Source organism: Macaca nemestrina, chromosome 15 (assembly GCF_043159975.1).
Source record: "Macaca nemestrina isolate mMacNem1 chromosome 15, mMacNem.hap1, whole genome shotgun sequence".
NCBI lineage: Eukaryota > Metazoa > Chordata > Mammalia > Primates > Cercopithecidae > Macaca > Macaca nemestrina.
The window spans coordinates 104,260,765-104,286,570 of record NC_092139.1 but is presented as its reverse complement, the minus strand read 5'-3'; the positions used below and the strand labels follow the sequence as shown (position 1 = coordinate 104,286,570).

At 45.3% G+C, this 25,806-nt stretch overlaps 1 protein-coding gene and 1 long non-coding RNA gene across 3 annotated transcripts in view; one reads left to right on the top strand and one right to left on the bottom strand.

Annotated features, from left to right (window-relative positions):
• Positions 1-25,806, top strand: part of LOC105464512 (calcium voltage-gated channel auxiliary subunit gamma 2) — a 142,338-nt gene that overhangs the window by 49,479 nt on the left and 67,053 nt on the right. The window lies entirely within an intron of this gene.
• LOC105464511 (uncharacterized) lies at positions 21,237-24,551 on the bottom strand. Its single transcript, XR_003014070.2, has 3 exons — positions 24,479-24,551; positions 22,148-22,259; positions 21,237-21,407 (listed from the first exon to the last, which is right to left on the bottom strand). It is a non-coding gene; the product is annotated as an uncharacterized lncRNA (long non-coding RNA).

Sequence of the window (25,806 nt, the reverse complement as noted above, 5' to 3'; positions counted from 1 at the left end):
GAGTCACGTATGAAGAAGTCAAATAATAATTATAAAGGAATTCCAATCCAAACCCTACTTATAAGAACACTGAAAAGGACCCAATTTCTAGCCCACAGAGACATTTCTCACTTCTAGAGCTTCCTCCACCAAATGCCGAAATTCCCCAGCCTGGCCCCAGCATTCTCTTTTCCCCCCTCCCAAATCACAGCTCCCCTTAGTCAAGACAGACTTGGGTTTCCTCCATCATCCTTTCCCTTTTTTTAATGCCTCTCTGCTCCTCTCCACACTTTTCCTGAGTCTGCAAAGCAAAGATTCAGACACTAGTTTGGCAAAAATCTAAGTTGGGATAGGAATAGCAAGAATATGTCCCATAACATTTGCCTAAAGGAACTGAGAGCTTGTTTTCGATAACTAGAAAAGAAATGTAACAATCTGAAGTTCTAGAATATCCTCATGAAACTCTTGTAGATGAAGATTGCTCTGACACCATAGAAGTCTGAATTAAATTGGAACATTTTTTATGAGTCTGAAGTTAAAACAGCTCTTCTCAATAGCCTGTGACATCTGGCTTTTGACTTTTGAGTCTTAAGAGACGCAGCTTTTCCCGCAGTCTTTCATAATATATGTGCCAATGAGCAGTGTCATAATGAACTTCTTATAAATATGGGCTTTAAAACTACAAAAAAGGCTGTGCACAGTGGGTCACACCTGTAATTTCAGCACTTTTGGAGGCCAAGGCAGGAGGATCGCTTGAGCCCAGGAGTTCAAGACCAGGCTGGGCAACATAGGGATACTCTGTCTCTACAAAAAAAAAATTAATAAATTAGCCGGGCGTGGTGACATGCACAAGTGATCCTGTGAAGTTGAGGCTGCAGTGAGCTGTGATCAAGCCACTGTACTCCAGCCCGGGTGACAGGGTGAGACCTTGTCTTGAAACACACACACACACACACACACACACATACACACACACACACACACAAAACTACAAGAAGAAAGAGAAACATGGAATAAAGTATACCCACATTCTTAGTACAAACAGATTGAAGAGGGATAAAAAACATTCCTCAAAGAGAAAGATTGACTCTCTTGAGAATATAGGGAATATAATTTATTTGAGTCAGGTGTGAATTTTGTCCACAGTGCTTGCATGTAGGAAAGCTGCGTTACTCTTTTTTTTTGTTCTGAAATCAATTAACTCTAACTCTGAAAGTACCCCACAAATGCACGCACACACACGCGCGCGCACACACACACACACACTCACACACACACACTGTACTTACTGGAGTAGCCAAAAAAAAAAAAAAATCTAAAGTCTGTCATGTTTTCAAGAGGACTCTTCCTCTCTCTCTTATAATGTGGGAATCGTGGAGGTCTTACACCATCAAGAACCTCCAAGAAAGGGCTGGTAGTTCTTCAAGTCGTCTCCTGGCCATGCCCGTCTGGTCCTGAAGGTCCCACAAGCTTGGACACAGGGGACTGTCCCAGGCTGGGAACCCAGTGCCGGGGTTCCCAGAGATTTCAGAGCCGTCCCTGTCTGCAGACACCTCTGGCCTCTTCAGACTGGCTCCCTTGACCCCTCCCAACCTTGGAACTCTTCTTACTTCAGATCATCCAGCTCTGTTGTTTCTATAAGCCAAGGCTGGACACCACGGCCTCTGGTGTCCAGAGCAGCCAGGCAGGTGCGTGATGGAGGAAGAATTCCATGTGGCAACTGAAGCACACACAGGTCCCAGCCCAGGCAGCTCCGGGTCAGCTGCAGCCAACTGAGGCACTGCAGTGCTAAGGTTGCTAGATCGTTTGATTTTTCGAAAGAAGCCAAATACTCAAAGTTGTATGTGAAACCTCCCAATTTTTCAATGTTAGCAACTCATCCGATTTTTATTTTTTTATTTTTAATTTTTATTGTTGAGACCGAGTTTCTCTCTTGTCGCCCAGGCTGGAGTGCAATGGCGCGATCTCAGCTCACCACAACCTTAGCTTCCCAGGTTCAAGCGATTCTCCTACCTCAGCTTTCCGAGTAACTGGGATTACAGGCATATGCCACCATGCCCGGCTAATATTTTTGTGTTTTTAGTAAAGATGGGATTTCTCCATGTTAGTCAGGTTGGTCTCGAACTCCCGACATCAGGTGATCCACCCGCCTCGGCCTCCCAGAGTGTTGGCATTACAGGCATGAGCCACCGCACCTGGCTCGAATTTTAAAATAACAACAACAATGTGTAGGCCAATTCTGCTTGCCACACAAAACATCTCTGTCTTTGCCTACAGCCTAGGGGTACTCCAGCATGGGGACTGTCTTCTGATGGCAACTTTGCATCTTAGCCCTACAGTCCTAATGCTGTTAACATGGCCCTGAGAGCTCTTCTGCCTTCTTGGGAAGGGGTGTGAAAACTAACTAGAGCAGTGGAGACCCAACCTAAATTAATTGCTCACAGGGTGCCTTGCCACACGTTCCCCCCACCAAGCAACATTACTGAGCCCCTGTTATGTGCCTGGTGGCAGCTTGCTGGGAAATGGGGATGCAAAAATCTCATAGGCGTGGTCCCTTCTGCCCTTACAGTGTCATGGGCAAAAGAGTCATCCATCAAAACAGCACATTGATAACCACATAGTCCCTACTATGATAACATCCACAGAAAACAGGTATGTGGATCCATTTTACAGTGAATCGTGGGGAAATTTCATTCAGGGATTCAGAAAGAGCCTGAGACCTGAGGGTAAGCAAGACCTAAAGTGGATGCAGGGTGTTTTGGAAATAGAGGAAGAAGGGTTTGCTTGCAAAAAACAGAAAACATGTTTGCAGGGTGAGAAGAAGGCCCGAGAGACTGCACTGCAGACAGGGAGGGCTGCAGATGTAGGCAGGGCCTGGAGACTGAGCTAAAGACCTTGACCTTCATCCTAGGCTCCTGGGAAGAAAGCAGTAACCAGTGGGGAATGGCACAGGGTCTATGGGACCACACAGTTTGTATGGCCTAGAATCCAGCCCTGTATGCTACCTAGAGACAAGAGCTGAGGAGAAAAATAAATCAGGAAAGTGAACTAGAATGTTTCTAGGAAGGGAAGTTTGCAATTTTATATAGAGTGCGCAGGGAAGACTTTAGGAAGAAAGTAACATTTGAATAAATACCTGAAGGAGATGAATGAGAAAATAATATCTAAAGAACAATAAACAGCAGATATCTAGAGAAAGGTGCCTCAGGTAGAGGACACAGCCAACGCAAAGGCCCTGAGGCAGGAGTGTGCCTGCTGTGTTTTACGATGGCAAAGAGGGCCAGGCGCGGTGGGTCATGCCTAAAATCCCAGCATTCTGGGAGGCCAAGGCGGAAGGATCACTTGAAGCCAGGAGTTCAAGATCAGTTCAAGATCAGGGCAACAAAGTGAGACCCCCATCTCTACAAAAAAAATAACAATAAATAGAATGGGCTGGGTGCGGTGGGTCACGCCTGCAATCCCAGCACTTTGGGAGGCCGAGGTGGGAGGATTGCTTGAACCCAGGAGTTTGAGACCAGACTGGGCAACACAGTGAGACCTTCATCTCTATTTAAAATATATATATATATATTAGCTGGGTGTGGTGGCACATGCCTGTGGTCCCAGCTATACTCGGGAGGCCGAGGCAGGAGGATTTCTTGAACCTTGGGAGATTGAGGCTATAGTGAGCCATGATCGAACCACTGCACTCCAGCCTGGGCAACAGAGCAAGACCCCGTCTCAAGAAAAAAAAGTAAAATAGAATGGCAAGGAGGCCAGTGTGGTTGGAGCGAGACCAGCCAAGCAGAAAGGAGTAGATGATGAGACTAATGAGGTATCAGGGTGAAGGGAGATCATGGGGCCTTATAGGCCACTGTGAGGATGTTAGCTTTGACTCTGAGTAAGGTGGGAGTCACTGTAGGGTTTTGAGCAGACAAGTGACCCAACCTGACCTGTATTTTGGCATCATTCTTCCAGAGGCTGAATTGAGAATTGAGTGAAGAGAGGTTAGTGGCAGGGGAAGAGAGGGCAAGTGCAGAAGCAGAAAAGCAAAGGAGGAGGCCAGTGCCGTTGTCCAGGCAGGAGCTGGTGGTGGCGTGGACGAGGATAGTCATAGGAGAAGTGAGAAGTGGACAGTGGTTCTCTTGAGACACAGTCTGTATTAGTCTGTCCTCACATATACTCACACTTGGGTATCTTGGACATACCCAAGACTGAGTAGTTTATCAAGGAAAGAGGTTTAATGGACTCACAGTTCCACATGGCTGGGGAGACCTCAAAATTGCGGCGAAAGAGCAAGGGGACGTCTTACATGGCAGCAGGCAACAGAGCATGTGCAGGGGAACCGCCCATTGTAAAACCATCAGACCTCGTGAGACTTATTCACTATCATGAGAACAGCACAGGAACAACCCACCGCCATGATTCAGTTACCTCCCACTGGGTCCTTCTCATAACACGTGGGAATGATGGCAGCTACAATTCAAGAAGAGATTTGGGTGGGGACACAGCCAAACCATATCACAGTTTCAAAGTAGAGCTGTTGGCCGGGCGCGGTTGTTCACGCCTATAATCCCAGCCCTGGCTGAGGCAGGCAAATCATGAGGTCAGGAGTTTGAGACTAGTCTGGATAACATGGTGAAACTCTATATCTACTAAAAATACAAAAATTAGCTGGCCATAGTGGCGGGTGCCTGTAATCCCAGCTACTTGGGAGGCTGAAGCAGGAGAATCGCTGGAATCTGGGAGATGGAGGTTGCAGTGAGTCGAGATCATGCCGCTGTACTCCAGCCTGGGTAACAGAGCGAGACGCCATTTCAAAAAAGAAAAAAAAAAGTAGAGCTGTCAGGATTTGCTGGAAACAGGATGTGAATTAGCACGAAGAGTCAAGGGTGACTCTGAGCTTTCTGGTCTGAGCCACTGGAAAGATGGAGCTGCCGTGGCAGAAGATTGAGACTGGGGGAGATTGGGAGCTCAGCGGAGGACATGTCATCATTAAGACACCTGAAGTGATGATGCCGAGTTGGGAAAACCCCAAGTGAGGGCAGCATCTAAATTAGAAAGGCAAAAGGTGACTCGTTAGGGCTTTCCAGGTGATGGAAGGGAGTTCGAATATTTTTCTTGGAGACATGGGAAATCATAGAAGAGTTTTAGGTACAAACTAATTTACTTTCAGAAGACTACACTGACCATTGAGAGAAGGATGTATGGGAGGGTTGAAAGTGAGAGGCCTTTGCACGGGGAGTTAGAGATAGGAGTTAAGATGAGGATGATGGAGTTGGAGAAAAGGGACAGTGTTAAGACAAGACTCACTGATGGATGGGATATGATTGGTATTGGAGAGAGAAGAAAAAAAAGCAAAGAAGATTCCCAGGTTCCCATTTTGAGCAAAGAGGGTTATGGCAGGGCCATTTACTGAGATGGCAAAGGGAAAATCAAAATGTCAATCAGATAAAGAAATATTTGTTGGATAAGGCTACTTGAGCTGGAAGTGAATAGATGTTCACTCAGGGGCCCTGCAGATAGAAGGGTGAAGTGGAAGGTGAGAAGGTAGATAGTTCAAGGCAGAGACAACCCCGCATGTTCCCAGTGTAGACTTGCCTGGGCATTCTGAGTGAGGTTGTGCTGGAATAGGAGAACTGATGGCCAGAGGGCAAGACAAGCTAGAAATGCCGGCAGGAACTTAGCGAGACAGAGCCGTTTATTTCATGTTACCCAGAGCAATGGGTGTCTAGGACCTACCACGTTGAATTCTGGGTGATTTCACTGATAAAGAATTGGCAGTATACGATATTACTTTTTCTGTTGCTTAATTTGCAGAGCATATGCTCTTTTTAAATTTTTTATTTGCATTTCATTATGGGCTTCTCTTGGACGCTTGCCATGACTTGATGGAATCATTTTATAAAGGGCTGAATTTATACTGGGTAAAAGATTGCATCATTTCTCAGGTTGATGAAAAGGACTTGCTGGTAGTTGAGCTGGGCAATGCTGTTAACTGGCTGATGCGCACCTTCCCCAGAGCCGGAAAATACATGTTTGAGCATAAACATTTCTCCTCTGGCTCTTGCTTTATTAGACAAAGATCTGACATTTATCCAAGAATCATTTATTATTTCAACAATATTTTTAAATCCTTACTTCATGTCTGAGGAGCCTAAGCGCTGAGGAAAGAGTAGAGAGAAAGCAATGCAGTTCCTGCTCTCATGGAGCTTAGACATATACACACGTATGCACATGCGTGCACATACACACACAGACACACACACAACAACAGCTACAAACTGTGCTATGCACTGTGAAGGAAAAGCACAGGGAGTTAGGAGAGTGTGTAACCTGGTAACTAGGTAAAAGGGGAGCAAGGAAAGAGCATTCCAGCCAGAGGCAACAGGGCGTGCAAAGGTCCTGAGGTGGGACAGCAAATTGAGATAATGATGGACCACGAAGAAAGGCGGAGTAGCTACATAAGATGCTCAGAATTGACGTAATCAGACTTGCATTTTTTTTTTCCTTTTGAGACGGAGTTTTTACTCTGTTGCCCAGGCTGGAGTGCAATGGTATGATCTTGGCTCACTGAAACCTCTGCCTCCTGAGTTCAAGAGATTCTTCTGCCTCAGCCTCCTGAGTAGCTGGGACTATAGGAGCCCACCACCACACCCATCTAATTTTCGTACTTTTAGTAGAGACGGGGTTTCACCATGTTGGCCAGACTGGTCGCAAACTCTTGATCTCAGGTGATTCACCTGCCTTGGCCTCCCAAAGTGCTGGGATTACAGGTGTGAGCCACCACACCTGGCCCATATTTGCATTTTAAATAACCCTTCTGGCTACGATACCAATAAAAATTTGAGGAGCAAGACTGAGGGCAGACCTGTGAGGAGGTCACTGCAGGTGTCCAGATAAGAGATGACAATGGCCTGGACCAGGATGGGGAGGAGAGAGAGAGAGAAGCGGAAGGCTTTTTTTGCGAAGTAAATGAATAGGACAGATGCAGCTCTGTAAGGGACAGCATCCATAAGCACCTAAAATCAAGATATGCCAGAATCATTGGCCTGACTGACCATTTGCAATATGGCTAATCCACTAGAAACGAAAGCCCTCCGGAGCTGTGGGCTGGCAGTGACTGTAGATTTGAATCAAGAATGTCACTGCCTACCCCTGTGATCAGACTGCCATCCCACAGGCTATGAGAAAATATTAAGTAAGGGGCCCTCATTAAGTAAGCAGGACCTAGCTCATTCATTTAGGCTTTCCTTCATTTATTATTATGTGAGAAATCTCAAAACATAAAAAATACTATGGGAGTCCAGAGGAGAGAAGCTCAATGTCTGCAGCTGGGAGCGTGGGGTTGTGGGGAGCCCGGGGGAAGAAAAGGGTTGGGGGAGAGCTGATGAGGATCCCAAGCTGAAGAAAAGAGCATAAAACTAGAAAATCTAGGAGGTGTGGTGTGACTGGAGCCCAAAGCGTCTGTTGAGGAATAAGAAAATGGCTGTTATTCCAGATACGGGTTTTACATTTTATTCATATAAAGGAGGCAATTATCTGCTCAATTTTACAGACTAAAATAGGCTTCTTGGATTTGATGGGATTTTAAAAAACAAATGTAACTGATTGCAAATCAATTTTTGTGCTGCTATAGATAAAACTTGGCTGAGGAGCTGCAGATAGGAGCAACGATAGCATTCTTATCTAATTCGGATTTCATCACCACTTGAACAGCTAGCAGACAAGGTCTTGTGTTCTGCCTCTGTACACTGCTAAATTTTAATTCCAGTGAACTTTTTTTTTTTTCAGTATGCCAGGAGTAATGTCACTATCTCAAACTTGAGTTAGGAAAGAGAAACATTAAAAGACGGGAGTAAGTTTCCTCGGCTAGTGTTCAACTATACCTATAAAACAGTTATTTCTCCATGAAATGGGAAACAAAGAAACACATATATAACCACGGAAAGATATTTCCCAGACATAGGCTTGCTCTTAGATATTCCACACAAATCTTTACAAAATCAAGGCAAGCCGATATTTTCTATAGCTTTTGAGGTGGTTGAGCTTAGCACATAATTTTAATTGTTCCAGCTTATGTCTATCCCCAACTTCCCTTGCATCTGTTTCAAGCTTTGATTTCAACCTAATGTTGCTCAATCTTTAGCATAAATTAATGCAAAGGATGTGCTATCCAAAAAAAGCCTGACTCTATGCAGGTAATTTTGTATTAAAATATGCATTTGAGCTTTTAAAGTTTGGATACACATGGTTGCTTCTTATAATGTTTCTTTTCACATTTGTTTATGGAAATGGGAGTTGAATGAAGGGGAGGGTGCGAAAGTGAAAGAAGAAACCCTTTATGTGCATTTCCCATTATGAGATTCCTGTAGCTCTAGAGATACAATGTTTCCATAAAGTGATTTAGCATTCATAAATGCCAATTTACAAAGCATTATCCATTGCCGTCAAGGAAGAAAATATATTCTCCCTTTCCCTGCCCAATAAGTAAACTTTGGAAACAATTATAAGCACGTGTAATAATCATACAGAAACTTGCATTCCTACAGCAACTTTCACTGGAGAATTTCTCGGTTGCTTTGCAAACGGTAATTAATTAGACCCCCTAACATTCCTGCAAGGGAGCCAAGAGATGTGGGTATGCTTTGAACAACCCCCAACACTGACTCGCTGTCACCTCTGGGGTTGATGAACAGATGTTGCTTAAAAACTGCATAGCACACAGAATTCAACATTTTAGAACATTAATGAAGGACTTAGAATTCTGAGATGCAACAGAGAATTGGATGTGGTGCAAGCTTTGGTCTTGTTATGTGAATTTAATAGAGGGATACTGTTTTCTGTGTCATCTGTCATCACAGCATCCACTGGGACCCCACTTATCCAACGGCATGAAGTAACTCTGCCAGGTTCATCATCCCAGAGATGACCCCATTACCAAGCAATTTTGCCTTAAGGAATATAACCAACTTTAAAAAAAAAGAAAAGAAAGAAAGAAAAGAAAAAAATATATGGGTCTTATTCACCAGGTGCTGTTTTAAGCACCTAGTTGCTCATTTGATTCTCACAGCAACTCGTTTTGGGGTCAGTATTATTTTTTATTATGATTATTTCCATTTTACAGGTGAGAAAACTGAGGCATAGAAAGTTTAAGAAATTTGCCAGTCATTCAGCCATGCTACCTCTCAGTATTAGCATTACCTGGTAGTAAACTTGAACGCTTACAAATTGGCACATTTTCTCAGTTTGGTCATGCAGGTTGTCTTCACAATCTGCTAGAACACTCATGTGATTTACCAGGAGTGGTGAGTCAGAGGCAAGAAGCCAATCTGAAAAGAAGAAAAATAAGCCCCACTTGCTTCATCACCTTGGAGAGCATCTTCCAACTACTGGCCAAGACAATAGCACAGCTCTCAAAGACCTAATGAGGTTCTGCTGTAAAGGGGTGAGGCTGAGAACAGGAAGACGTCAAGCTAATGGGGATTGTTGCTTCTCCTTTCTCTTACAAAGATCATGCTTTTGTGATGACAGAATTAGGTGTAGGATTTTCAGGCCAGCTTTAGCCTGGTTCAGCTGGAGTCTGGGACCTCACAGCTCTGGTTTTCCCATTCTTGGGCTATTGGGATGTCTTGGGCCTAAAAGCAGATGAACTTTATACTTAATATTTAGTTCTCTCATTGCATATGGGTGTGTCTTTCTTATTATTTTTTCCCAGATCCCTGCCAGGAGACTATCTTCCAGGGCATTTGGGCTTTTACCCAGGGACCATTGATGTACTTTCTCAGTTTGCCCATAGCAGGGGCAGTGAAGTGCATGGTTAGAAGAGAGCTCTGAGTTTATACTGCTTGAGAATTTCTCTCAACTCTGCCACTTTCCAGATGTAACTTTGGGCAAGGTGCTTAGCTTTTTTAAGCCCCAGTTTTTTTTAATCTGTAAAATGGAACTAATAATGGTAACTGAGTCTGAAGTTGTCCTAAGGCTTAAATAAGGTAATATGGTTAGAAAACACATTTTATCACGAGAAGAAATAGGGACAGTGGTGATGCCCCTTCCTGAACAATAAGATTCATGTAACTAACATACGTTCCTTCTCTGCTTTGGCTGTCAGGAAGCTTCGGTTGCACAGAGTAGCATTAGAAACCCTTTAAGATGCTGAGGCCTGCCCATTGGTGTTTCTTTACTTCTCCTCTGGTCCTGACCTTCCCTTCTGATTGGCATATTCTTTGATCGTTTGTTTTGTGATTGTATTGTCTGTGTAATTTAAGGTCACTGCACACGATGGATAGTTAGATAGATAGATGTAGATCATTAGAATGTAAGTCCCAAATGAGCAAAGAGTTTTGTCTGTTTTGTTCATTGCTATATCCCAAAGGACTAGGATAGTGCACAGCATAGAGCTGGGGCTTAGGAAATATTTATTGGAGAGAGAAGAGAGACAGAGAAAGAGAGAGAGAAGGAAGGAAGGAAAGCAAGGGAGGAAGGGAGGAAGGGAGGAAGGAAAGAAGGAAAGAAGGAAAGGAGGAAGGGAGGAAGGGAGGAAGGGAGGAAGGAAGGAAGGAAGGAAGGAAGGAAGGAAGGAAGGAAGGAAGGAAGGAAGGAAGGAAGGAAGGAGGGATCTCTCTTGCCAATTTCTTTCTATCATCTGACCACACAACTCTTTCATGGCTCGCTTTGAAAAGATCACTAGACACCCCTTCTTACTTGTCACATCTGCCCATAACTGATGCTCAGAATAATCTCTTTACTTAAATTTACTACTGCCACTAACTCAGTAGCTTTGCATCGGTGCTGGGTTAGCTGTCTGCTACCACTATCCTAATTATCCATGATTACACAAGTCTTTGCCAGGCAGACAAGCTGCAGGAGAAGTTTCGGTGATGATGCTTCTCACAGTATAGTCTGTCTTTCCCCTATGTCTAAGGACAGATGAGGATGCAGCGAGGGAGACTGGTTAGGAAAATTCCTCATGATCAAAATAACCAATCTCGAGATCTCAGTGGTGCAGATCCTTCTCTAAAAGCTAACAGGGCTTTACTGATGCAATAGAAACAACAGTAGTAAAATTAGTTGCAGCAGAAACATGCCCTTCTGACTCAGAGACCCAGTGTGTGGGTGGAGCTGTACCATGTATCTAATGGGGAAATTCCCCTGGGAAAGGCTGGATCCTTCCCTTTGACACAGCCAAAGGCTTCAGCACTGCAGGGTATTTGTGACAGATTACTAGGCAATATGAATGCACTGGGGGCGGAGTGGAAGAGACTTGGTCGAATCCCCATCCAGAGCACAGCAGCTAACACAGCTTCCAAACCCTCTCCAGCTGAATTCAACTAACATGTGTTGAGTGCTTACTATGTGCCAGGGCCAGAGAATTGTTGGGTGTGTCCAATCTCCAGGCATTTGTTTTTAAGAACTGGAAAAGATGCTCATACGTGCCCCTGTCTCCCCAACCTCCTTCCCTCGAGCTGACAGCCTTGGCCTCGAGATTTTTATACCCTCCCAAGTCAGAATCAGCTTCCCCTCCGATTTTTGGAAGGAGTCCAGTCTACCCTCTTCTCTCTCTCAGCAGGGATCGTACAAACAGCAATTCCAACCAGGCAAGGAGCGCTTGTCTTTTGTTCCCTTCAGGAGCTCTCCCAGCTCTGGTCTTGTTAGAAGGATCTCACCTTGGAAGTCTCCCTGGGAATCAGCACATGTTCTGATAACGCTAAAGATTAAGCCAATGAAATAAAAATTCATTTTTGAGGCATAAACTGTAAACGACCAGGATTTTCCACGGAAATATTGGTACTTTGGCAGAGGTCCGGCGGCCCTCAAGTTGACAGTAATTTGCTGCCGTGTGCCAGGCAAGTCCTGAAGTCATTCAATAGACAAGACATCATCAAATACCACATCTGAATTCTGTTCATATTATTAGAATGAAAAGGGTAATGCAATTCAATTGCCTAGAGAATTGTCGTAGACACAGACCTAAACAGAGCTGGCCAGAGACAAAATTTCTTAGCAAGTGAAGTTTGTCTACAGGGCCCCTGACTTGCCTTCCTCTGCCCTTCCAACTAGACCTTTTCCTTGTACAGGAATCCGGTGTGAATTAAGGTCAATGTGTTGCCCCTCCCAAGGATGTTTGCTTTTTAAATGAACCTTCTAGTTTGATAAGGAGGGGATTAAAAACTAACATTTTTCAAATACCTACCATGGACCAAGCACATTTTCACAAGCATTGTTCATCCTTACTGCCTACTGGAAACTTGTTTATTTGTGCAAGAAACATCTATTGGCTATCTGCACTGAACCAGGCACTGTGCTAGGTACTGGAGATCCAGCAGAGACAAAAAAGACAAAGACCTTCCCCTCGCAAGCTCTGTGGACTAATAGGAAGAAAGAGGCAATCAACTAACAAATGCATAAATGTTTATCAGGTGGTGATAAGTGCTCTGCAGAAAAATAAAGCAGGGCAAGGGGACAGAGAGTAACAGAAAGGGATACTGTAGAAGATAGGGTGGTCATGGAGGCCTTCTCAGAGGAGGCGGTTACTGAACAGAGCCCTGAAGAAAATGAGCCAAAAGGCATGTTGCTATGTTGAAGGCAGGGCATGGCGGGGCGGGGAGTACTCCAGGTCGAGAGAACAGCAAATGCGTAGGTCCTGGGAGTCCTTGGTGTGCCCCAAGAAAGAGACAGATGGGAGAGGACAGCGTGGATAAGGTGGGGAAATGGAGGAGGCAGGAGCAGGGAAGAAGAGGAGAGCAGACACGGAAGGGCTTGTGGGCTGGCATGGGGATGGGGACTCTAGAATCTACACTGAGGGACATCAGGAGCCACTGGAGGGTCTAAGCAAAGGAGCGACCTTCGTTGACTTGGGTTTTCAGAAGCTGGCTCTGGCTGCTGGGTGGACAGGCTGCATAGTAACAAGCGTGGAAACAGAGAGGCCCTTTAGGAGACAACTTCGGTGACCTGGGAAGGAGTGAGTAAGGGAAGGTGATGCTGAAGGCTCAGGCCCCACCTTCTGTAGTGGGTCTTATGGCTCCCATCCTGCAGGTGAGGAAACCGAGATGTAGAAAGGGTAGGCAGTCAGCCAAGGCCAGCTGGCTAGTAAGCAGCCAAGCTTGAGCCCTGCAGGCTGCCCAGCTGCAGAGGCCTGACTCCTAGCCCCTGCCACAAGCTTCCCGTGACCATGCGAAGAGAGGCACTGCTCCTCCGTGAAGGGATCTTACTTCTCAGAGAGCAGGAAGAAAGATTTTTGGAGACTGAGGATTTTTCTGGGCCCTCGTAATCTCACTCCAGCCTTTGCTTTGAAAGGGTTCCATCAAGAGGAAATAACGATCGTCAACACTTAACAGGCTTTTTCTGTGGACGCAGCAGGCTTCTGAGTCACTCCCGCTTGTCGTTGCAAAGATTCCTCACAACCACCCCTGTGAAGGAGCCACGATCTTCGTTCCCATTCTACACATGAGAAAACTGAGGCACAGCAATATTAACTGGCCAGGATGATAGGGCTGGGATATGAACCCTGGAAGTCTGGGTCCCAGAGTCCCAACTCTTGGATATGGTACTATTTCTTCCTTGAAGAGCTGCTCCCTTTTGATGTGGTGCTGAATTTCGGACTTGGAGACTGAGGCTCATGCTGCTGATACACACTGAAACTGACTCCCATTGACAGGAACTCAGGAGACACTGGAGAATGTCCCTGTGGGGCCTAAATGGCCCCTCCTCAAAAAATCTGTTGATGGGGGCTTCCTGCCCAGGGTACGAGACAGATGACAGGGCCTCAGGGTTCCCATCTGTCTCTAGGGAGCCAGTACGTCTCTCACTGTGTATCTTTGGCTCATCCATCCTGGGGCACAAGCCTTCCAGATGTGGGGAGAGAAGGGTTGAGCAGTCATTAATGAAACCACAGCTGCCAACTCCCAATTTCATTTGATGGATGACTGAGATGTTCCCAACGCTTCAGCCCTCCCAGTTTTGAGGGGAAAGGGGTAACCAGAGGAACAGGCTTACATGGAGAGGATGAAGATACAAACAGAGATGACACAGGGGGGAGGAGTGGACAGAGGAGGTGGGGTTCCCAAAAGACAAACTGAACCATTCTGGGAAGAAGAGAGGGTGCTCTGTGCCCCTGAAGGGAGAGAGAGAAATGGAGGACACAAATTCACAAAATACCACAATCCCAGACACACATAAGTCCCTCTTTGTTCTCACCCTTCCTTCTACCCAAAAAGCTTTCCCCTCCTGTCCAGATGCCTCCATGGCAGTCAATTATAAGACCTTCCCTAAAACCCCTCACTCCTTAGGAAGAACTGACCTACCTTCCCTTTATGCCCCATTTGAGTAATCGTCATAAACAACAACAAGATCTCTTTATTGAACTTTGTTTTTATGTACTTTTTATTTCAATTTAGTATCAAAACAGCCCCACAAGATGGATGTGGTTAGCTCCACTTGATAGAGGAGACATCTAGAGCTCAGAGAAGTGAAGTGACTTTCCTGAGGTCACACAGATGAGTAACTTGAGGATCCGTGATCCAACCTGGAACACCTGCCTCGGAAGCTCAGGCCCTTACGTATCTACCCCACCCCAACTGAGTTACGGAAGGGCTGGCACGTTTTCTCAGTCACTTTTGCATCTTCAGCGCCCAGTTGGTGCTTAGTAAATATTGATGGGAATGACTCATGAATGAATAAATGGATGAAAACTGAGTTATAATGAACTGGAGTCTATAAATATGCTCACATGCACTTACATTTGCAGAGACAATGCTAACAGTTCTTGAGAACCATTTATTCATTCAATATAAAAAGTGCCTATTGGAAATGTACTGTGTGTGAAACATTGGGGATATTGTGGGAAGCAGAACTGTCCTGGTCCTTAACCTTCAAGAGTGCATAAAATAGAGGAGGAGAAAAACTGAAAATAGTCAACAATATCACAAATGGAAATGTATTTGCAACGTATTAAAAAAGTGAAGAAGAGAGTGTGGGGCACTAAAGAGAGGAGTGTGGTTAGACAGAGGGGGCCAGGAACACTCTCCAAGTGAGAAATATTTAAGGTTGAATGGAACTCATCCAGAGAAAAATTAGGGGAGAGTGTTCCAGGCAGAAGGAATGGCACATGCAAAGGCACCAGTGCAAGACTAAGAGCTTAGAGTCTTCCAGAAAGTACCAGAAGCCCAGCATGGACAAAGCAAAGAGCAGGGGCAATGGAAGCAGACAGAGCTAGAGACACAGGTAGAACCAGAAGATGCAGTGCCTCATGGGCCTCATTAAGTGTTCTGGATTCCAGCCAAAGGGCCATGGGAAGCCACTGAAAGGTGTGAAGCAGGGAAGGGACACGCGTCAATCTGCTCCTGTTCTGTGGGCAGTGCGAGCAAAGAAGGAAGCAAGAAACAGGCAGAGAGACTGGCCAGTGCCGTCATCCAGATGGGAGACACCTGGGCCACAGGCGGTGATGGGAAATGGGTGGATGCGAGATCCCTTTGGAAGCAGGATATGGAGCACCGATGATATTGACATAACTCAGACATGTCCGCACATGAACCCACAGTGGAGTAAAGGCAGTATGGACTTTGGAAACAGATAAGAATTTTTTTTTTTTTTTTTTTTTTTTTTTGAGATGGAATCTTGATCTGTCGCCCAGGCTGGAGTGCAGTGGCACGATCTTGGCTCACTGCAACTTCCGCCTCCTGGGTTCAAGCCATTCTGCTGCCTCGGCCTCCTGAGTAGCTGGGACTACAGGCACCCGCCACCACGCCCCACTAATTTTTGTATTTTTAGTAGAGATGGAGTTTCACCGTGTTGACCAGGCTGGTCTCCAACCCCTGACCTCAAGTGATCTGCCCGCCTTGGCCTCCCAAAGTCCTGGGATTACAGGCATGAGCCACCGCACCTGGCCAGGAAACAGTAAGATTCTAATTCATCATCTATCATTCATGGCTGTGTGGTTCGAGGCAGGTCACTGACCTCTTAAAGCCTTGGTTTCCTCAACTGGAAAATAAGAGAATCAACCTCCCCAGGACCCTTGTCATTGAATGAGATGATGCATATGACAGTGTGGAGTGCAGTGAGCCCCTCCCAACAACCCAACATCCCTTTGCCGTCTCCAGATACCGATAGCCCAACTTCCATGCTGCCCACCTGATCACTGGGCTCTACTGCCTATGTAAACATTTTTAAAGAAAATGAATCCCCTTATACTCCATGCCAAAGAGAAAATGCAGGCTGGCCTTGGTAGGAAGGCTTGCAACAGCCTGCCAACCTCGTTCCACTAATACTTGTCAGTGGCCACAGTCTCTCATCACTTGAACAGTAACTCAATTACCAGTCCCTGGGCACCTTCAGGCGCAAAGCCTCTCCCATAAGTCCCCCTTGTTTTTCTGAGAAGCCCAGGACACAAGTCAATTTCTTGGCCCTAATGAGAGCTTTTCACCACCTGACAGTAGCTATTGAGTATGTGCTAAGAAAATGCAGCCTTAAGGCCACCTCAGCCGCCTCCCAAGACCAAGGCCCTGGCCAGCCAGGAGGTGCAACGTGGGCTCTGGCACCAGAGCCTCACACAGCAGATGTTGCTGCCTTCAAGGCTGGCCCAATTATGATGTTAACGCCCTGGACGTTAATCCCTGGGTCCTTGCCAGCCAGAACCTGCTCTGCTCTCTGGTTTAATAACACAAGTCCTCTGGAGGGATCAAGTACGGGTCTTGGGAATGCCACACTTTTAACTGGTCAGATTCAAAGCCCAGCTCCTTCTCTGCATTACAAGCAAGGCCTGAGATTTCCAAGTATTTTAGCCTTGTGAATGCCTGCCCACACCACCACAGGGCAGTCAGTTTTAAGGATTGTGATTGCAACTGAGATTCAGAAAATTAAATGTCTTTCTCAAGGAAATAGAAGACATTCATGGAAACTCCTTCAATACAGATTTGCTTTCCCGATACCCAGATTTCTGAGACTTGTTAAATAAACGAGAAGTTCTACGAGGGTAGGGTAAATAGCACAGTGTCTGGCACAGAGTAAAGATTTTTGGCATGAATGGCTAGTCCTGATTCAGCTTCAATATCAGATCTATGATGTACAGTTCAATGACTCAGTTGTTTAAAAGTAGAATATCCACTCTGCATTATCAGTGACAATTTCTTAACATCTGTTGCCTCACCCTCTAGAACACCCCTGAGCCACCTTTCCCTCTGTCCAGGTTGTGTGTATGCCACAGAAGCCAGTCCCAAGGGAACCTGATCTAGGCACAAAATCATGGAGGGCTTCCTTGAGGTGGTTGAGTCTGTGAGAAATGGAGGGTATGTGGGTGTGAAGCTGGCACTGGTACATTTGGGGGTTGGGGAAGGAACGGGCTTGTGAAGTGCATTCTGAGCAGAGAGAACAGCTTATGCAACATCCCGGGACTGGATTATGGAGAAGGAGGTGGAAAGGGATAGAATGAGATGAAGATGGAGAGAGAAGCAAGGCTCAGACAATGAGGTACTCAGTGGGCCATGTTAAGAATGTTGGTTTTTATTCTTAAAGCAGTGGGAAGTCATTGAAGAGTTTTGAGGGTGAGAAACGGCAGGAGTGAAATGATCAGATCTGATCTCGAACTGACTGGAGAAAAGCGTCGGAGGTATGCAGAAAACCCAGTTGGGAAGTTATACCAGAGAATGAGATGCAAGGAGTTAGTGACTTAGGCCAAGGAGGCAGTGGCAGAGATGAAGAGAAGAGGATGGATTTCAAAAATATTTAGGACCTAATGGATTGTATGTGAGGATGAGGGAAAAGGAAATATCCAGGATGACTCCCAGAATCCTGACTCTCACAACTGGAGATGGTGAGCAGGAGATGCTGGAAAAAAACCACATTGGAGGGATGGGAGGTGAGCGACATGGGAAAGGGAGTGGATCATGAGCTCGGGTTGAAGTGCATTGGAGACAGCCAAGTGGCAACAACTTGTAGTGAGTTGGAGATACGGGAAACTGCCTGCAGGGAGTTTCAAGATATCAGGGCCAGAGTTATAAATGTGGGAGTCACTGATATGGGGGTGCTAACTGAAGCTGCAGTTTCCTGGGATTTCTTAGGGACAGATGACATCAAAGGGATGCACCATAATTTACTTAACCCTTCTCCCACTATTGGATGTTTGGGTTGTTTCTGTCTTTTAACACGATAAGTGGCCCAGTAACAAGCATCTTTGTCCTCATTTATAGCTTTTTTCCATATTCTAGGTTAACTCTCTCAGTAGCTGATATTACTAACATGGTTAGCAATGAATACCTGCTAAGAGAATAAATATATATGCTCATTCTCCCCAGAATAGAATAAAATAGAAATTCTTTTTTTGATTGACCATTTTTCTTTTCTTTTCTTTTCTTTTTTTTTTTTTTTTTTTGAGACGAGGTCTCGCTCTGTTGCCCAGGCTGGAGTGCAGTGGTGCAATCTCAGCTCACTGCAAGTTCTGCCTCCTGGGTTCACGCCATTCTCCTGCCTCAGCCTCCCGAGTAGCTGGGACTACAGGCACTCGCCACCATGCCTGGCTAATTTTTTTTGTATTTTTAGTATAGACGGGGTTTCACCACGTTAGCCAGGATGGTCTCGATCTCCTGACCTCGTGATCCGCCCGCCTCAGCCTCCCAAAGTGCTGGGATTACAGGCGTGAGCCACCTCGCCCCGCCTTGATTGACCATTTTTCATCATGGCCTGTGTAACTTCTTTCTTCCAATGTCTGGGTGATTCATTAAGTCTTCCCTAACCAGGGCAACCAAAGGGACCTTCTTCCTCTGAATTCTCATGGTTAATCCCAGAGACATTCACTCCAATCTTGTCCTTCAGAAGCCTGATATTTTAGGACATATACACACATGAAAGATAATTGTCTTCCCCACTATAAGTTTTTGAGATCTGGGACTATGTTTTATACTTCTTGAATCCTCTGCAGAGCCTAGTAAAACCCGGCACAAGGTCTATGTGTAACAATTACTGTAGATAACTAACTAAGCAAGAGGATAGTAAGAGCTAATCTATTAAACCCCTGCTACATACCAGACCAGACCTGTCCTGGGAGCTTCAAAAACAAAGTCTATTTCAACCCTCCCAAAAAAAATTTTACCCCTGTTTTGCAAAGGTATCGGGGTAATGGTATCTGATATAATAAATAAACTCCCAAATCACAGTGGTTCAATTCATAGAAGTTTATTTCTCATTCACTTTAAGTCCAAAACAGGCAGCTCTCCTCCAAGCATTGATTCGGGGACATATGCCTTTCAGTCATACAGCTCCACTGTCTCCAACACACAGCTTCCGAAGTCACCATGATCCCCTGCCTCAAACCAGAAGGAGAAAAATCATGGCAGATCATCTAGGAGAGGCTCTTATGGGTAGGCTTAGAAGTGACATACATCCCATTCATCACAGCCACTGGTCAGAGCTCAGGCCTGTGGTCACACCCAACCACAAGGAAGGTTGAGAAATGTGGTCAGGCTGAGTGCTAGACTATAGGGAAAACAGCCTTGGGTGGTTCATAGTAGTCTCTGCCACATGAAGATAGAAAGCAAAGCCCAGAGATGCTAAGTAACTTGCCTGACATCACTCAGCTTATACACAACTGAATTAGAATTCACTCTCAAGTCTGTATGGCTCGAAAGTCTATGCTGTTTTCACCACATCCTACTGACTGGCAACCATCACTGGGGTCCTCTCCTTCTGGGGTGGCCTCTGAGCTGCATCTGTTTGAATCATCTTGGCAACTGTTTAATTTCACATATAACCCAACTCCAAACTGCAGTGAGAGCGACAGATCCACCGAAACCAACTTTCAGATGTATTTTGCAGATGCATCCTCCGTTTATTTCCAATGTGTTACTGGCTTGCTCCTTTAACAAGTCAATCAACTCACGGGCATGCCCTTGCAGTACGGAGGTACATATTCCTGTTCTAAAGCCCACGTCTTATAAACTTGACATATTCAGATGCTATGCCTTTTATCGTGAGTAAATTAAGCTCTTAAAATGTCAGAATGTTTTTGTTTCATTTGACATTCTCACCATAGGTCAAACTGCCTCCAAAACAGACATGTCTAAATAGCTGTCTAACCATATTGCTCAGAATGACTTTTTAGGAAGTCTAGGACGTCCAGGAGTGTGGTGATCCTGAAGCCCTTGAGCATCAGTAATTCTGTTTGGACACGTTCCCATGTAAGCAATTTACATCTGCTGTGTTATAGATCCAGAGGTTGGAAAACCAAAAGGGATCTTGGGAAGTCATTGGCTCTACCCCTTGGTTTGTAAGCATAAACCTTGGAATCTTAAAGTTGAGAAAAATAATGACATTAGGAAGAACAATAGCAGTTACCCTCCGTGAATGCATTCATTCAACACATAGTTATTGGAAACCCCCTTAGTGCCAAACACTGTTATAGAATCTGAAGATATGGAGCTGGCATTCTGATGGGAGAAAGAGTGAATGCACAAATAAATATAAAATGAGTTAGGTGTTGATACGTGCTTTGAAGACACATAAAGTAAGGAGAAGGATGCAGAATGATCCGGTAGGAAGTTGTGAGGTTATGCAGTGGCTAGGGAGGGTCACTCTGACATTTGAGCAAAGACCTGAAGGACTGAGGTAGTGAGGCTCTAGGTAGAGAGAACAGTTAGCAAAGAGGCTTGAAGGGAGAATATGCTTGGCATCTTCCAGAAACAGCAAGTAGATTGGGTGAGCTGGAGGGATGAATGGTAGGAGAGGTGGCAAAGAAGATTCGGAAGGGGGATAGATTGGGTAAGGTCTTATAGCCCAGCAAAGGATGCTGGGCTTTACTTGGGCTGAGATAAGCAGCCTTGAAGGGTAAGGATATCTAGAGAAGAGAGGTTTGAGGATGAAGACCTGGGCATTCCACCATTTAGGGGTCTAGAAGATGAGGAGGAATCCACAAAGAGACTGAGAATGAGTAGCCAGTGAGGTAGGAAGAGAACCAAGCGATGGGGTGCCCGAAGGCAAGTGAGAAAGGGGTTCAAGGAGGGAGTGAGCAACCAATTAAATGCCACTGATGGGTCAAGTAAGATGAGGACAGATAACTGACCATCAGATCTGACAAGCAGAGGTCACTGGTAAACATATCATGAGTCATGAGAGGATGCTGGAGGTGAAAAACTAATGGGAGAGAGAGAGAGAGAGAGAAGCAGCGAGACAAAAGGGATTGAGAGAGAGAGAGAGAGAGAATCTCCTAGTATTAGCTGGGCATAGCACAGGTTCTTTACATGAATTTCCCAATTTAATTCACAGGACCACCTTGATTGCAGGGGGACAGTCAGTTGTTTTTTCCTTTTTACAAATGAGGCCCAGGGGGATCACACAGCTCCTATGTGTGAAAGCTGGACTTGGTCTTCCCGTGTGCCAGACCTCAGAGTTCCCCTCTTCTTTCCTCCAAGCAGCCTATGTCTTCCAGAGGCCATCTGGGGCAGCCGACATAAAATGGATTCCCACTTAAAAAAAAAAAAAAAAAAAAAGTCAGAAAATAGGTCATTCAGCTTCCCTTTGAACAGTGCCTGAATCTCTCTAATGATTAGCATCTCTCCTTTCGCGTTGTAATTACAGAGGTTCCATAATCCACCCCTGTACATGACCACACGGTGTGGCGTGTTCTTCAAGGAAGTTCTTCCTTGCATTACTCCACTTCTTTCCTTGTTAAAAATAAAACCTTTCTTTGAATAGGAAAATGATTCCAATTCCTATTGAATCCAACTCTCAGAAGGGCACGAGCATTGGAGTCCTTTTTCCATCTCAGACCCTAGCCTGAAGTCCAGCCCTAGCCAGAAAGCTCATGTCCCTGCTGGAATATCCATCTGGTTGTCCCGCTGGCCCTCATATCTGTTGAGATGCTTTGAGTTGCAGGTAAGAAAACACAACCCAAACTGGCTTCACAGTAATAAATAAATAAATAAATAAATAAATAAATAAATAAATAAATGAGTTGCTCACATAACCAGGCAGCTCTACCTCGTTCACCTGTTTTTCTTACTATCCTGAGGCTGAGAGAAGACAGGACAGTGCCTTGGGGCCACACATCCACAAAGGACCAGAAAGGGTCACTTCCGGATGCTTTTCGATAAAAACAAGGAAGATACTTTCCCAGAAGACCCCACAAAACCTTTCTTCCTGTCTCTTTGGCCCAAGCGGGTCACAGGACCACTCTCATGCTAGTCATTGGTCAAGGATAGGTTACCTGCCTGGCCAGGAAGACCATCCCGGGGCGAGGGTGGGGCCATCTTCCCTGGAAGGACACTGCTGACACAGAGGCGGGGGCTGACAGGCAGTAGTTTCACAAGATCAGGGTCCTGTGAGAAGGGAGGAAGGGTCACATGGACCCCAGGGAAGTGACACACCACATCTCCTACATCTGAGTCCATAACTTAACTCGCCTTCTTCACCTTCCTCCGCTGAATTGGAGTGGATGAAAACACCATCTGTGAACTTACAGAACCCAGGAAACAGGAGCTCCCTCGTCCTCGCCTCTCTCATCTCACATGTGTACCACATTGCTGCATCCTGCATCTTTTGCCCATTAAAGAGCTCAAGAGGGCCGGGCGCAGTGGCTCACGCCTGTAATCCCAACACTTTGGGAGGCCGAGGCAGCTGGATCATGAGGTCAGGAGTTCGAGACCAGCCTGGCCAACATAGTGAAACCCCATCTCTACTAAAAATACAAAAATTAGCCAGGTGTGGTGGTGGGCACCTGTAGACCCAGCTACTTGGGAGGCTGAGGCAGAAGAATCACTTGAACCGGGGAGGCGAAGGCTGCAGTGAGCCAAGATCGTGCCACTGCACACAGCCTGGGTGACAGAGTGAGACTCTGTCTCAATAAATAAATAGCTCAAGAATCTGTCCACATCTATCCCTCCCACCTTCCTCAGGCTATCACCAACTCTGCCTGGGCTATTACAGCAGCATCTTAATTCATTTTCTCTCTCTGCTCCCCACCACATCCTTCCATGCAAACATCTACACTGGAAGCTCATGTCTCAAAAGATAATGCCTGACAGTGTTGCTTCGCTTTGTAAAGGCCTTCAGGGTCTACCTGAAGCTTCAAGGTTTGGGTTCAGCTCTCTCGTGGCCAACAGGGTCCTTCATGACCTCTACCTGCCCCTCCAGCTATCCCCTACCTCTTTCCATGAACCTGGATTTATGCCATCCTGAGGTATATTCGATTCCCAAATGCTTGCTGTTCCTGACTCCAAACAAAATTCCTCTTCCCCTCCTGGAAAAATGGTCACCATCCATCTGGTGCTCAGGCAGAATTCCTGAGAGTCATCCTTGATTCCTCTTCTCTTCACCCATGACATCAAATCCTTCTGTGGATAAGGTTGACTCTGCCTCCAGAACATGATCCCAAACTGCCATCTCCTGTCCACACCCACAGCTTCTACCTCCACCCAGGCCACCATGGCTTCCCACTGGGTCTGCCACAATACCTGGCCAACTGGTCTACCTACCCACTGCCACCCCTTACAAACAATTCTTCAGGTCCTCACCAGAGCCCACAGTGCTACGTCATCTGACTCCTGCTTACCTCTGTGGCCACATTGCCCCCTCCCATGGTCTCCCTCATGCACTGCCTTCTTCTGGTCCTCGTCGACACTGAGTTTGTCTCTGCCTAAAAGCCTTGCTGTTCCTTCTCCCCAAAATGCACTTCCCCGGGCTTTGTATGACTGACGCAGGGGGCAGCATGGAAGGTGATTTCTCTGAGATGGGCTCCCTGGCCACCTTTACGCCCCCATGCCCTCAGATCACATAATTCTTTCTTGTAGGCTTTGTGACACATCACCATTTAAAAGTCTCTTCTTTGTGAATTTGTTTATTTACTTGCTCATTCTCTGTTCCCCTAGAATATAAGCTCTCTGAAGGCAGGGACTTTCTCTATCTTCTTCACTGGGTCCTTGGGAACCTTGGGAACTTGTGCCTGGAACCCGGTAGGAGCTCAATATATGTGCTGAATGAATGAATGAATGAATGAATGAATGAATGAATGAATGAATGGAGTGAGTGAGTGAATGGACAAATGACTTGTCTGATTTGTATTCTTCTCACAACCTGGCCCCTTTACCTGCCTAACTCCTTCATATCCTTCAAGATCAGGTCTGCTGATCATCTCTCTTCCTCTGCTCTCTCTGTCTGTCTGTCTCTCTCTCTCTCTCTCTCTCTCTCACACACACACACACACACACACACAAACACGCACATACACAGTTTTTCCCCTCTCCTCTATCTCCCACAATAACACCCAGCATTTACTGTTTACTGTATGTTACACTCTGCCTTATGGTTATGGTCCCTCCCCCAAGCTCTGAGCTCCCTGGGGATGGGGCTATGTCCTTCCACTCTGCATCTCCTTCACCAGCTCACAGCCTGCACAGGGAAGGCACTGGATGAGTGTCTATTGAGTGAATAAATGAATGAATGAATGATGAATGAATGAATGAAGAATGAACATATTCTTCACCAATATTTAAGGCTTTGGTTATTCCTTAAGATATAAAATCAGATCCGTCTTACCCACCTCACTCAATCGGTCTCCAAGTTTGGGATTTTGAAGAGCATCCTAATTCCTTCCCAATGTTCCTCTAAGTCCGTATTCTCGCTGTAACAAGCAAACACTCTCTCTGAATCATTTTGGAACTGGAGCCTCCCTCGACATTGTATTTCTGATTGGTTGCTGTTTGTTTTGACAGTTGTCAGATTTTTTTTATTTATGCCAAGCTCTCCCTGGGGTTTAGTTTCCCGAATCCTCTCAATCGAGTGCCTAGAAAGAAGAGAAAATGACTTACCTGTAAATCTTTTTTATTGAAGGTGCACCATAAAACAGATCTTCTTTCACCTCTCCACTCTCTCCTGAGATTTAACGATTCTTGGCTTTTATTGTTGTCTTTACCCCTCATTTCAAAAAGAAAGAGCAGTGGGGGTTGGAGGGGCTTATCATATCCACCTGGGAGGAACAGCAGGATCACGCTTTCCTGCCAGTGAACCCAAACAATCAGAGCTTTCTAGGGGAGTTCTTGACAGTTTCATACCAGAAACACACACCAAGCTGAGGACATTTATTATATGGCACACATCCCTAGAGCCAAAATTACAGACCATTTTCTCCTACCTGTCCCTTCTGTTTGATTTCTGGCAGATGTCCACGGATAAAACCACCAAGTTCCACTAGGAAAGCAGAACCCTAAATATAAATAAGAGAGGACTTCTGGCGCTTCTACAGAGAGAAACTTTCCCTTGCTCATTATAACTAGTGTTTCCACACATGGTGCAGAGCAGAAGCATTTGCAGGAAAAGAATATTTCAGAAACTCAAACGAACATTCCTTCCTCCAATTACCCTTACTCCCTCTCTAATATCCATCTGGGAGACCGTGTTGATTAAGGTCAATGCGAAATGGCTTTATGTTTTGCTCTATTTTTTCTCTGCATATGCTAGTCACTGTGTACCTTTCAAAAACATCTCATCCCCAAATATCTATTCCTTTTTATAAATAGCACACATTATTCTCTGATTGTATAAGCAAAACATGCTTATTATAAAAACTTGAGTACGTACAGAAAAGTATATAGAAGATTTAAAATAATTCATAACGTTCTCGCCTGGAAATAATCATTGATAACACTTTAGGAGAAATACTGAAAGTTATTTGTCTTTTTTCTGTGAATGTACATATGTATTATGAGGATTCAGTTCACATTGTATACACAATTTTATGTTCTCTTTTTTTCTTAATACCATATCGAAATGTTTCCAAGTCCTTAATCTTTGAAACATGACTTTGAAAATATAATCATATTTTGTTAGCCTTAAAATCCATCCTAGATAAAATAAAACCAAAGACGTTAT